This window comes from Lissotriton vulgaris, chromosome 1_1 (genome assembly GCF_964263255.1).
Source record: "Lissotriton vulgaris chromosome 1_1, aLisVul1.2, whole genome shotgun sequence".
Classification (NCBI taxonomy): Eukaryota; Metazoa; Chordata; class Amphibia; order Caudata; family Salamandridae; genus Lissotriton; species Lissotriton vulgaris.
The window spans coordinates 1,639,147,130-1,639,159,960 of NC_141685.1; positions in this window are offsets into that span (position 1 = coordinate 1,639,147,130).

The window sequence follows — 12,831 nt, forward strand, 5'->3', positions numbered from 1 at the left end:
TGCACACCCTTATTCAGAGAACGCTCAGGGAAGGATTCATCATATTTTGCAAACTCTTTACTTTGCAATAATGTGACACTCACCAAATGTTTAGTGAATGAGAAACGTTCTTGTGTCTGCACAATTACAATGTCACATATCTCCTTTGCAATTCGAACCAGAGTGGTGATGTTTTTCCTGCGGTTTGCAAAAGTAGAATGCTCTGGCATTTTGCTCTCTAAATTGTCAACCCCATCTCTCACTTTCCTTATGCTTTGTACAAACGTAGTGGTACATTCTTGCACTTTGACAGTATCTAACTCTCTTACTTGTAACCGATTGTATAACATGTCGACAGCAAGCATTATTTCATGAAATAAAAACAGTAAGAACTGAAACTCTCTGTCTTGTAGTGTTCTAAAAAAGCCACTGGCTTCATTCTGACTTGCGTAATCAAACTCATCATTGTCTTCTTTGGCGACAAAACATTTCTCAAGGTCCTCCCTATGTTCAAAGATTAGGTTGACTGTACAGATGTTAAAGTTCCAACGAGTTGAGGATCCCCTTGGAACGCTTTTGTCCACAATCTCATGAAGGGCTTCTGTTCTTTTGGGGGAACATGAGAAGAATGCTGCCATGCCTCCTATATCCTGAAAGAAAATTTGTGTCTCGTGATCTTTGATACTGCCTGTTGCTTAATAAGATTGAGTTGGTGGGTGTAACAGTGCACATAATGAGCATTAGGGTAGACATCTTGAATTCTTTTCTGTACTCCACTAAGGCTTCCACTCATTACAGATGCACCATCATAGCTTTGTGCGATAAGTTTTTGTTTTTGAGGCAGCTCCGGAAAAATTAAGTTCAGTTGACATAGTATAGCTGCAGTAATGGTTGCTGCACTAGAGTCTCTTAAATGTGTGAAACCATAGAACCTCTCCACAACGTCTCTGTCTTTGTCAAGATACTGAAACACTAATACAGACTGTGTTTTAGTGGCCACATCAGTGGTGTCATCAGCCTGAATAGCCACAAAGTCTGTGTTTTGCAACTCTTGCACAATATGGCTTCTTATAATTTCGAGCATACACTCAAGGATGTCATTTTGTATCGTTTTAGAGGTGCCCTTAAAGACTGTAGCACTTGCTAAATGTGTTTACAAATCATTGTCTATGCTTGCTATTAAATCAACTAGGCCTCTGAAGATCCCAGGTTTTGAGGAACTTTCTGATTCATCCTGGCCTCTGAGTGCCAGTTCAAAAGCACCACAGAAACAAATGCAATCAATTATCTTGGATAGAATTTGTCTGTTCCTATCAACGGCTTCATTGTGTTTCTGTCTGGTTTTGCGGTATGCATCATTTATCTGCTGCTCAATTGGTGCGTCTTCCCCCAACATTCCCAGTCTCGTCAGGTTTTCCATATGCTTTCTTGTGTATGCATGCTTCTTTATTTTTTCCGACAAATGCTTCAAGTCTGTGATTCCTTGATGTGTCCAAGAAAACTCACCACCAAACATCAAGCAGGGGAAGCAGAACACGGAATTTCTTAAAGGGCACCCTGTAAGCCAATCAGCTTTTGTGTACCAGGCATTTGAGAATGTACGTTTTGACATTTTTCCTCTGTCCTGAGAAGTTTTCTGTAGGTTTATGTCAGGCTGATGAGGTCCTAATTGCTTTAAGAGTAGTTTCTCTTCAAGTGGCCGTGCCTGGAATGACCTTGTAATTAGCTCTTGTACTGTATTCATGATGCCAATGCTGGCCTTACCAATATATATATTAAAGAAACCTGTCAATAATCAAAGTACAACGTATAAGGTGCAGTGCAATAATATAAAATTTCAGTACAAATACACATATCTTGTGCAGTATCGTAATACATCTCCAACAGCTCCCCTTTCCACAAAATGACTGCTAAAAAGACAGCCTTACTGCCTCCTGCCTCTAAGTGCCATTGTGGTTGCTGGAGGCACGGAAACAGACACTGCTTGAGGGCCTTGAGAGTGACCACATACATAGCCCTAACTCCCATGTAAAAAATATAGCATCAGTTTCTTTACCTTTAACACTGGTGTTTGCTGGGTCGTAGCCGAGGTGAAAGAGCAGCAAAGGAGGTTAGGGGCTTCTTGTTGTTCGCCAAAAAATTGCCCCAAAATGTGGTAATGTTTCAGGTTGTCAGGCTTTACCAGGTGCTGAAAATGAAAAGATAACAATTTATTTTTGAAACACTAGGGAAATCAAACAAAGGCTGTCGGGAAAAAAACATAACGCTCCAATGTTTTCCTTGCAGTTTGCATGCAACTCTTAGATGACAGTTAATAGATCGCTGTTGTATGTCAGGATTTTAACTTACAAACTGCATGTAACAAAAGGATCTCTCTGACAAAAGCAGTGACTCACTGACCTATTTACATCATATGCATTTTGTGATCTGCATCAAAACTATGATTTCTCTCTAGGAAGAACATTAACCATCAGCGTTATCCTAACATTTTTATTGTCTCTCATTACCGCGCCTGTCAGTGGGGCCTTTAGGCCTCTGTGCCCCGGTGCTATGTTGTAGGGTTTTATAGTATGACTTGGCACTAGTCGAATACGGTGAATTGTGGGTCATGTGTTTATGATTTGACTACAACATTTCTACCAAATATACCGGTCAGGTTTCACAACATACAGTGTAAGCAGTAATTCTAATAAATGCTGCCATGAGAGAAGGAACAAAAGCCCTCCGGGTGGCTTTGTAAAGCGGGGCTGCTCTGCCCTTGTAGGTTTTCAAGCCAACCTGTGCTTTCCTCCACTAGGCTGGACAACAAAGAGAGTCCACTGGAGCAGATCTCAGGTTTAAGGCTCAGTTCACTGTACCCCCAACTCGAGCCCTGATGGTGGCAGCCCTTTTCGCCCTGGGCATGCCTTCCTCATGGTGTGGCAGCGACAGGCTACTACTCTATAGGAATGCGCTCTCTACAAATGGACTGGAGGGTGCTGGACCAATAACATAACTCTGCATAAATTAAAATATAAAAATTGTAAAGAAGTACTGTACTTCACTCCATTACAATTTTTATATTTTAATGCATGCAGTGTTATGCGCGGCGCGCGCAGACTTATTGAGAGGCCGGGCACCCAATCTGCAATCTGAATCTTATCTTGCTGATCTGAGTCTGACCGCGGCTCATCATTTTATTTATCATACCCAATAAATAATAAATGCCACAACCACAATAACACATAGTCGTCTCGGCTGCCTCTGACAGGTCCAAGGGGAATCCCTCCCTCGGCGTTAGCTCGACTCCCTCCGGACCTGAAACTTCAGGGCCAAGGCACCTGACCCGGCCTGTCCGATCCTGAAATACATGCAACTAGAGACTGACCTTGGCAGAAGGTCCCGTGGACCAGTTCTAAATGGTTTTGTGTGTTAATTTATTGTATTTATTCATACTCCATCAGCATTATTAATATAGCAGGGAGGAGTCACTTTGCTGGCAGAGCTATTGCTTAATTTGAGGGGTGGGTGCACGCTTGAATAATGAGCATAAGAATGTTGTGGCACTCTAATATTGTAAATAAAATATCGAAAGAACAAAATGTCGAGAGGTTAGTGCCCAGAGGGAAGTATAGCTTTAATATTCTTAATTCCATGAAGATGTATACATTGTGAAGGTATGTGTATGTGCAGTGAGCTATAGAAAATCTATAATACCTTTTGATGTTTAGTCCCTCAATAGTTTGTGCAAAATTTAGTCTCCCACAATATCCTGGGCTTGACATTCAGGAGCCACAACTCCTCTGTCAATTGCTCTATTGCAATCTCTCTTCCTCTTCCCTGCCCACCTCACCCTCTGACAGCGTCCTCAAGTAATTTAAAGGACTTTTGACCATGGGAAAGTCATATTTCAGCTGTTTTTGTGTGACCCTGCTAGTGAAAGTTTAACTTTAATTCAGTATTGTTTGAAGCCATTCGGGCTTGAAGTAGCAAAAAATGAGGCGTCAAATTGACGGTTCCTTTAAGTATGGTCCCCCAAAATATGTCTTTCCCAGAGCACCCAAAATCCTTAAAACGATACCGAGCTGGGTCAAGATAAAGGATAAAGGATAATTACGCACTTACATAGCGCACGACTACCCAGAGGCATCTCGGCGCTTGTACGAATACCGCCGAGGAACCCTTCCTGGCCTTTCCCTGTAAGGAGCCCACTGCTGGACACCCCCAAGGTGATGTCAGGCATCCTCAGCGTTGTTGGGGTCTTTGTAGAGATTAAGCAAGCTATTGCCCAGAGGTGCAGAGTGGGGCTCATGATCAGAATAGGCACCGAGGCGAGAATTATCAGGTCTGAGGAAATTGAGCCAGAGACCCGCTGAGGTGGGAATTGAACCCTGGTCCTGGCCATACTACTGCATCAGGGTCTGCCGCTCTAACCATTGAGCCACACTTCTCTAAGAGGCCCCATACAGCCACGCCTCCCATGAGTGGGTGTATTTCAATGCTTCCCATAAAACTAGCAAGGAGGTATAGGAAATTCCCTAATATATTTGAGATGGGTAGGATTTACTATTTTAAAGCAGGACTGTATTAACCACAGAAGACAAGCCTTGTCACGTGGCCATGGTAGCTGAACATTTGTGCTACCTGTGACATTTACGGCGGAATTTCCTGCAAACCTATAAACTCATTTTTTTCATATTGTTCTGTACGAAAAGTGCCGCCTATTTCTCATCATGTAATCAGTGTGATACATAGTAAATGTGCGCCTGGTGTGAAGTGCACTTTCTATTTTAGAATTTCCCAAAAAGATAAAATGCAACCGAAATGCTGGCCCTATATTTTTTTGTTGTTGCAGTTTTTATATAGCGCGAATTCGACCTGAAGGTAGAGAGAGAGAGAGAGAAAGACTCTGTTTTATTTAGTCCTTAGTCTTTAAAACCAAATCGAATAAAATTCAGGATAATATACATAATTAGTTATTAATAAAACAGTGTACAACTTTTGTTAAAATCTTTAAAAAGGTATAAAACATACAGAACATTCTACTTAAAATCAGAATCCTTAGACTTTTAAGGTCAGGGCTGTTCATTATCTTCAGCAGTCCACCATTGCTATAAGGAGATTAAAAGTTATTAAAACCCATTGGACTTGTCCTGCCTAAGTTACTCTTCTTCATTTATTGTATACAGGGTAACTGGGGTTTCTCACTTCTGACCATTTGATTAATTTCTTTCAGGTAATAACCCAGAGCTATAGCTATTTCTAGATATTCCATTCTTAGCACTAAATTGATTGACCTGAAGGTATTGGAGCGCTTTACACGAGCGACAGTTACGTTACACATGTTGTTCAGCAGCACATTGTTTTCTTATATAATTCTGAAAAATAAAAACGAGCACGGTTTGAAATTACATGGCATCAGGGGAGCTCAGCTTTCACATACTCATCAAGGATACCCTACACCTTTTACAAGCAAGATCATGTCAGAAATGAAATAAAAGAAAACATGTACAGCATATATTTTTTTTACATATTTACAGCAGGCCATTTTTGTGTAGTCACTCGTATGCAGTCATAGTGGAGGATGACGTAAATAATCATACGAATGCATGCCTTATTATCATACTACTAACATGAATGACGCACCTCAGTGCTGTAATGGAAGCTGTGGTGTGAAGTTCTCTTATTCATTTTTTTTTTAGAAATATTGTGCCATCATAAGCATTGCCTGTGGTGTGCAAGTTACGGTTAACTTGACCGTTGTGCAAGCTATTGTTTGGGGAGCCAACCATAACTGGTGAGTTTCAGGGAGTTTTCAGTTTTATTTGCACAATAGCTGAACTTTAACAGTGTTCAGAGTTTTTTAAACGTACACTCCAGTCCTCGAATATTTAGGGAAATTCTTGTCTGTGAGTATTGAGACGTACATTATTTATTATTAGCGCACAGTCGCAACATCACGCTTCTAACCATGTGGAAAATAATGACGCAACTGGATTCTGGAACCTTCCTGCCCGGCCTGCGTTTCACTGCGCCAATGTCTGTCGTGTCGCACTGAGTCGCACACACTGTTCTGCACATTTGATGATATATATACAGAATTTATATAAACATACACAATCCCTCAGCCCATCAAAGCTCAGGAAAAACTACTGTAACTAACACGTTAGAGAGTAGACTCTTACTTTTCTTTTTTTTCGCAATCGCAGGATCTCTATTCTCTCTCTAGTCTACACTGACTAGTAGTGAGTGACTACAGTACACATGTCGACGACACACGTGACACGAGTCCAACACTCCAAGTCCACCGTCACGAGTCGACAAGCAGCAGGCACCAGCAGACTGTCCAGTGTGTCAGTTCCAGAGCAGAGGAAGCAGCCAGATAGACAGCGTGCATCCTGAAATGGCCAATCACTGCATGGCTTCACATGAAGTCACACAGTGATTGGCCATAGAAAGTGCGGCTGCAGCAGTGTGTCACCACCCACGTGCGGCACAGTTACCATCCGCCCTTTTCAACCCCAGGGGCTGCGGCCCTGGGGTGCTGCATGAAACAGCAACCCTTGGGTCCCTCTCTAAGGGGAAGAAGTAAGCGCATGTGCGGACTGATCAAAGCCCAAAAATACACATGTGCACTACTGCTGCAGCTTAGTGAGGACTGTCACTCAAGCTGCAGCAGCCCAGCCCAGCCCCACCCCCTGGCGCACTCCGATTGTGTCGGGCGTGTCCCGGTAGCGGCCGCGGCGTTCTCAGCGAGGACGTCACCGTCACGCACGGGAGGATTAAAACAGCAATATTTTTGTCCTTAATACTAACTGCAGTGCTTGACGGTGCGTCCACGAGGCTTAGTGGGACTACGCCCCTACGCCCCAGTGGATGCACCACACCTGTGCCTTGTGTGTGAGTGAGGAGCTTGAAGGTTATCCTCTTGTTAACCGGGAGCCAGTGCAGGTCTCTCAGGTGGGGTGTGATGTGGTTGCGGCGAGGGATGTTGAGGATCAGGCGTGTAGAGGCGTTCTGGATTTGTTGGAGCCGTCTCAGGAGTTTGGCCGAGGCTCCTGCATAGAGGGCGTTTCCGTAGTCCAAACTGCTGCTGACAAGGGCCTGGGTGACCGTTCTTCTCGTTTCAGTGGGGATCCACTTGTAGATCCTGCGGAGCATGCGGACGGTGTCGAAGCAGGAGGAGGAGACGACGGAGTTGACCTGTTTAGTCATGAAGAGGGTGGAGTCGAGGATGACCCCTAGGTTGCGTGCGTGGTCGGTGGGTGTTGGGGCGGTTCCCAGTGTGGTCAGCCACCAGGAGTTGTCCCAGGCCAAAGGGGTGGATCCGAGGATGAGGACCTCCGTCTTGTCCGAGTTCAGCTTCAGTCGGCTGTTCCTCATACATTCAGTGACGGCCTTCATTCTTTCGTGAAGGTTGGTTTTGTCGGTGTGGGGGTCCTTGGTGAGGGAGAGGATCAGCTGGGTGTCATCAGCGTAGGAGATGATGTTGAGGTCGTGCCAACGGGCAAAGTGGGCGAGTGGTGCCATGTAGATGTTAAACAGAGTTGGGTTGAGGGATGAGCCCTGGGGTATGCCGCAGATGATCGGAGCGGAAGGGGGATGGCGGAGAGAAAGGAGGTGGGCCAGTCCAGGGCCTTCTCTTGGATCCCGGCGTTGTGGAGGCGTGTTCGTAGTGTGTGGTGGCAGACCGTGTCGAATGCGGCTGGCAGGTCCAGGAGGACGAGGGCCGCCGTTTCTCCGTTGTCCAGCAGGGACTTGATGTCATCGGTGGCGGCAATGAGGGCAGTCTCAGTACTGTGGTTGCTGTGGAACCTGATGCTGCTGGGAAGGGTCCAGGATGTTGTTCTCCTTGAGGTAGCGGGTCAGTTGTTCGTTGACGGTCTTCTCAATGACCTTTGCCAGGAACGGGAGCAGGGAGATGGGCCGGAAGTTCTTGAGGTCCTTGGGGTCCGCCTTGGGTTTCTTGAGTAAGGAGTTGATCTCTGCATGCTTCCAGCTCTCCGGGAAGGTTGCTGTCTTGAAGGAGGTGTTGATGACTTTCCGGAGATAGCGTGTGATGGCTGTGCGGACTTTGTTGAAGATGTGGTGTGGGCATGGGTCTGACGGAGATCCGGAGTGGATGGAGTTCATGATCTTGATGGTGTCGTTGTTGTTGATGTTGGTCCAGGAGAGCAGGTGGTTGGTGCGCATGGTGGTCGTGGGGGCGGAGGACTCAGTGGTTGTCGGGGCAGTTGTGGCATTAAAGCTGTCATGGATGTCTGCGATCTTGCGGTGGAAGAAGGTGGACAGTGAGCCGCACAGGTCTTGCGAGGGTGGGACGTTATTGGTGTTGGAGCTGGGGTTGGAGAGTTCCTTCACGATGTTGAAGAGCTCTTTGCTGTTGTGCGTGTTTTTGTCTAGGCGGTCTTTGAAGGAGGCCCTTTTGGCAAATCTGATGAGGTGATGGTGTCTGTTGGTGGCATTCTTGTGGGCTGCGTGGCTGACCGGTGTTCGTTCACGGAGCCAGATCTTCTCCAGCTTTCAGCAGGTTTGCTTGGAGGCCCGGAGGTCTTCAATGAACCAGCTGGCTTTCTTGTTGGTGTGACTGTTCGAGGGTTTCTTGATCAGGGTGAGAGTGTTGGCACAGTCGTTGATCCACTGTCTGAGGTTGCGGGCGGCGGGGTCGGGGTCGGTGGGTGGGTTCTGCGCAAGGGTGGTGGTTAGCTGGTCTTCAGTGACTTTTCTCCAGCAGCGGCGAGGCATCTGTCGGGTGCGGTGGTGCGTGGTGGGTTTCTTGAAGGTGAAGTGGATGCAGCAATGGTCAGTCCAGTGGAGTTCGATGGTGTGGTTGAAAGAGACGTTGGAGTCTCCCGAGAAGATGGGGTCCAAGACACCTCTCTGTGACAACGAGGGCAATCTGGCTCCTCCAGTGCCTTGAGCAGAATACAGATCTGCACATTCTGAAAAAGAGATATGTAGAAGTGCATGTATGTAGTGAGTATTTTTTTCATGAAACCGTCACAAACATGATGAATATCCTATCCACCATTTTACAAGTACATTATATTCAATGGCACTTCTAATACGGCGGACAGGATATCCGTCACGTTTGTGATGGAGTATACCATCCGCGAAACTCTAAATTAGACCCTGAGTCTCCAAAACCTGCAATGCAGGTAAATATATATTTTGAAGATACAGAGACAAACAGGCCATCCTGTGTCCAACTGCGCACCAAACAGACACGTTCTAAAACAAATATTCTAACTTTCCCCTAGAACAATCTACAGATAACAAATACATCTCTGACATTCTTAAATATAAGGATACATGCCAAATGGGATACTATTCATGATATATTCCCTTAAAAGTAAGAAAACTGAATAAAAAAGTAAATAGAATGTTATTATATATGAAGAATATTATACATCAATATTAGTAAAGCAAAACAATAAGTAGACAGTAGAGATCATGCATACCAAAAACAACCCTGTCAAAATGTCTATTTGAAATGTATCAGACGCCTGGTGTCTGTACACTCCGTTGTACATGAAAATCAATCCCTGAATTTATAGAAGGAGAACGACTCACACTATTCCCCGTCCATACTTCCGACCTCACAGTAACTTTGACTAATTTCTGCATTCCACCAAGGCCGACCTCTAACATGCAATGCACTCTCACATACTTTATCTATGACCACTTGATCACCAAACGTGGGATTACCCTTTACAATATAACTTGTTTGGTTAAACTGCACAATATCCTTCCTATAAATGCACAGATTTTGGAGCATGTTCTCATATCAAAGTTCTTTTTTGTATAGTCTGAGAATGCTCAAGATTATCACTCCAGCAGAATCTGCAAAGGAGAACTCTTCATCTTGATATAGCCTCCTCTTCATCCAAGCAGGACACAATGTTGACATTATTTTTCTGCCTCTTGATAACTGAAAATGCAAAAAATGCTTTGATGAGATGAGACCCTCTGTTTACACACACTTACCTATTACTTTATGTGCTCAACTAGCCCATTGTTTTTTTATCGATAGAGTGAACTTTTCAAATGTCTGACACAAGCAGACCTTAGAACATCCTCCATTTGGTCGTTTACACATTGTACTCCATTGTCAGAAACTATGGATGCCAGAAAGCCCTCTCTGGAGAAAGATTCCTTCAGAAAATCAAATACCACTGTAGTTTTGAGATAAGATACAAACGTCACTTCAGGCCACTTAGAATAATAATTCACTAATGCTACAGCATATAATTGGCATATGTGGAAATACATTAAGATAATCCAATAAAACAAATTCAAATTCAAAATTTCTTTATTCGACTGAAAGTAAGTTCAGTCATAAAAGTACAGAAAAAAACACATGTATAAACAATTCATCAGTTAAAAAGATTAAATATAAAACAGTAGAATGCGTAATAGCCTTACACAGCTCGTGCAAATGTGAATGTGCAGTTTATCAGAGGCTTATTAACCTTCCATACTTTTTCTAAATATCAGGGCTGTTTTTAGAAAATTGCATACATATGAAGTGCTTTCACTGTGCAACATTTTAAGATAAATTAGTGCGGGCCTTATCCAATAAATCAATATCAACTTTAATCCAGGGCACAGAAGAAAATTCAATTGGCTGAAGAGGTGGAAGGTGTACATTGAGTTTCTTTTCACACCCAGCACACACCACACAACATTTCAATAACTTCTCTACATCTCTATCCATTCCTGCCCATTAAAGAAAACAACATACTCTGCATTTAGTCAAAGTACAACCCATATGCCCCTCATGGGTATAATCAAGAATAATATATCTCAATTCTCCCGGAGAAGCAAACTTGTTGGCCTGCATAAGTAAACCATCTTCAACAGACAACTCATCAATAATTTTGACAAAAAGCCGCAAATCAGACTCTTGTTCTCCTTCTGCCATCCTTCTTGAGCAAAAGGCAATAATCTCTTTATAATACCACATTATTATCAACTGCAGCAGTATGCCATTCAATTTATGAAACGGTACATGATTTCCAATATTCACAGCAACAATGAAATAACTTTCGAATTCTTTATGCTTCAGATTAAATCTCAACAAATAATCCACTCTGCAATTTATTCTATTTGAAATTTGATGAGTATTAGTGCGATAACTCTGAGGATAACTACACAATTTGAGGCTTTTTTCGCAGTACATTTTCACCACTAAATATAAATACTAATCATTTGTGGTCAGTCAAAATTGTGAGTTTTCTTCCCCACAAATAAGACCGGAATGTTTCTACTTCCCACATCCTTAACTTCTCTTTTTATGCCTGAAAATAATGATTCCGTTCTCCTGAGGCACCTTGGGGCATACCCAGCAGTAATGTCTTCATTTTCCAAGATCTGTGACATCACCTAAACCGATACTACTTGCAACTGTAACAAAACAAATTAGAGTTGCGTCACATGTTTAAGAGGACAAGAAGCAACTAGTTAATATTTCAACCATTTTTAATCCACATTCTTAATTCCATAAAAATAGGACATCGTTAAACAACATGTTTCTCCAGCAGTGTATATGCGAGGCATATTTAGGTAGACATTGCGGGTAAGATTTACACATTCCTAAAAATTATTTCAATGTAGGTTTGTCATTGTGAGGATTGGTATAGGTCACAGCTTGAACTAAATCAGGGTGCAGGAAAATCACTTTCTTTGATACATGCCCCAGATACTCTACCTCTGTTTTCAAAAACTCACACTTATTTATTTTATTTATTTACATAATATCCCTGGGCTGAAAAATACTAAGGGGCAGATTTACAAGAAAGTGACGCATCTGTAGAGATGCGTCACTTTCCCTGTGCCACCATGCAAAACCCTTGTGTCACCATGGATGCGCCATATTTACAATACGGCGCACCATGGCACAAGGATTGGCAGATACGTCAGAAATTCTGATGGAAAAGTTACACATTGCTGTAGTCGTGTCACGAGCACAACGCAACTCCAGCCCATTGGGGCCTATTCCCAATACACTGTGTCACTCCTTATGCCTGCTTCAGGCATGCGTAAGATTTAGATGCAGTGGCGTCCTAAAAGTCACGGGCTGAAATCTTGTAAATTTCACTGCGTCACTTTAACGAGGCTTTCCTGCGTGGGAACACCTACCCTGCATACATTATACCTGATGCAGGAATAATGTCACACAGGGCTTTACAACATGAAGCATCTCCCTAGATGCGTCACATTGTAAATGGGCCGCAACTTTTAAGCTGCCGCTGTGTCACAACAGTGATGCAGTGACAGCATAGAAATGACGCAAGGGGCTTGTAAATCTGCCCCTAAGTACATGTTCCAGAATTTTATGATGTTCTTATTCGTTGGTCACAAAATCAAAACATCGTCTTGAAAGACAGTGGCACCCTTAACATCTCTAAGCATCAACTCCATTAGCATCTGAAAAACAATGTCACCAAAGCTAATCCAAATGGCATCTGGCAATATTGGAGGGCCCCGAATAGATACAAAAGTAGTGCTATGGGGGGATCACGCTCAAGTTCTACCTGGTGATAAGTGGAAGCTAGGTCCAACTTAATAAACCATTAAGCTTCTTCAATTAATATTTGGCAACAGTCACGGCCAGTTTAGGGAGTTTCGGTGGGGCAGAGAGGCGGGGCGGGGAAAGGGCAGGGTGGGGGTTGCTAAAAACTGGAGTATGGATAATTGAAGGTAAGTAAACAATTTAATAAATAAAACGAATTTCGTAGCACGCCCTGCATCACAAAATGCGATGCAGGGTGCGCTACGAAATTAGTTTTATTTATTAAATTGTTTAATAAAACGAATTTCGTAGCACGCCCTGCATCGCAAAATGCGATGCAGGGTGCGCTACGAAATTCC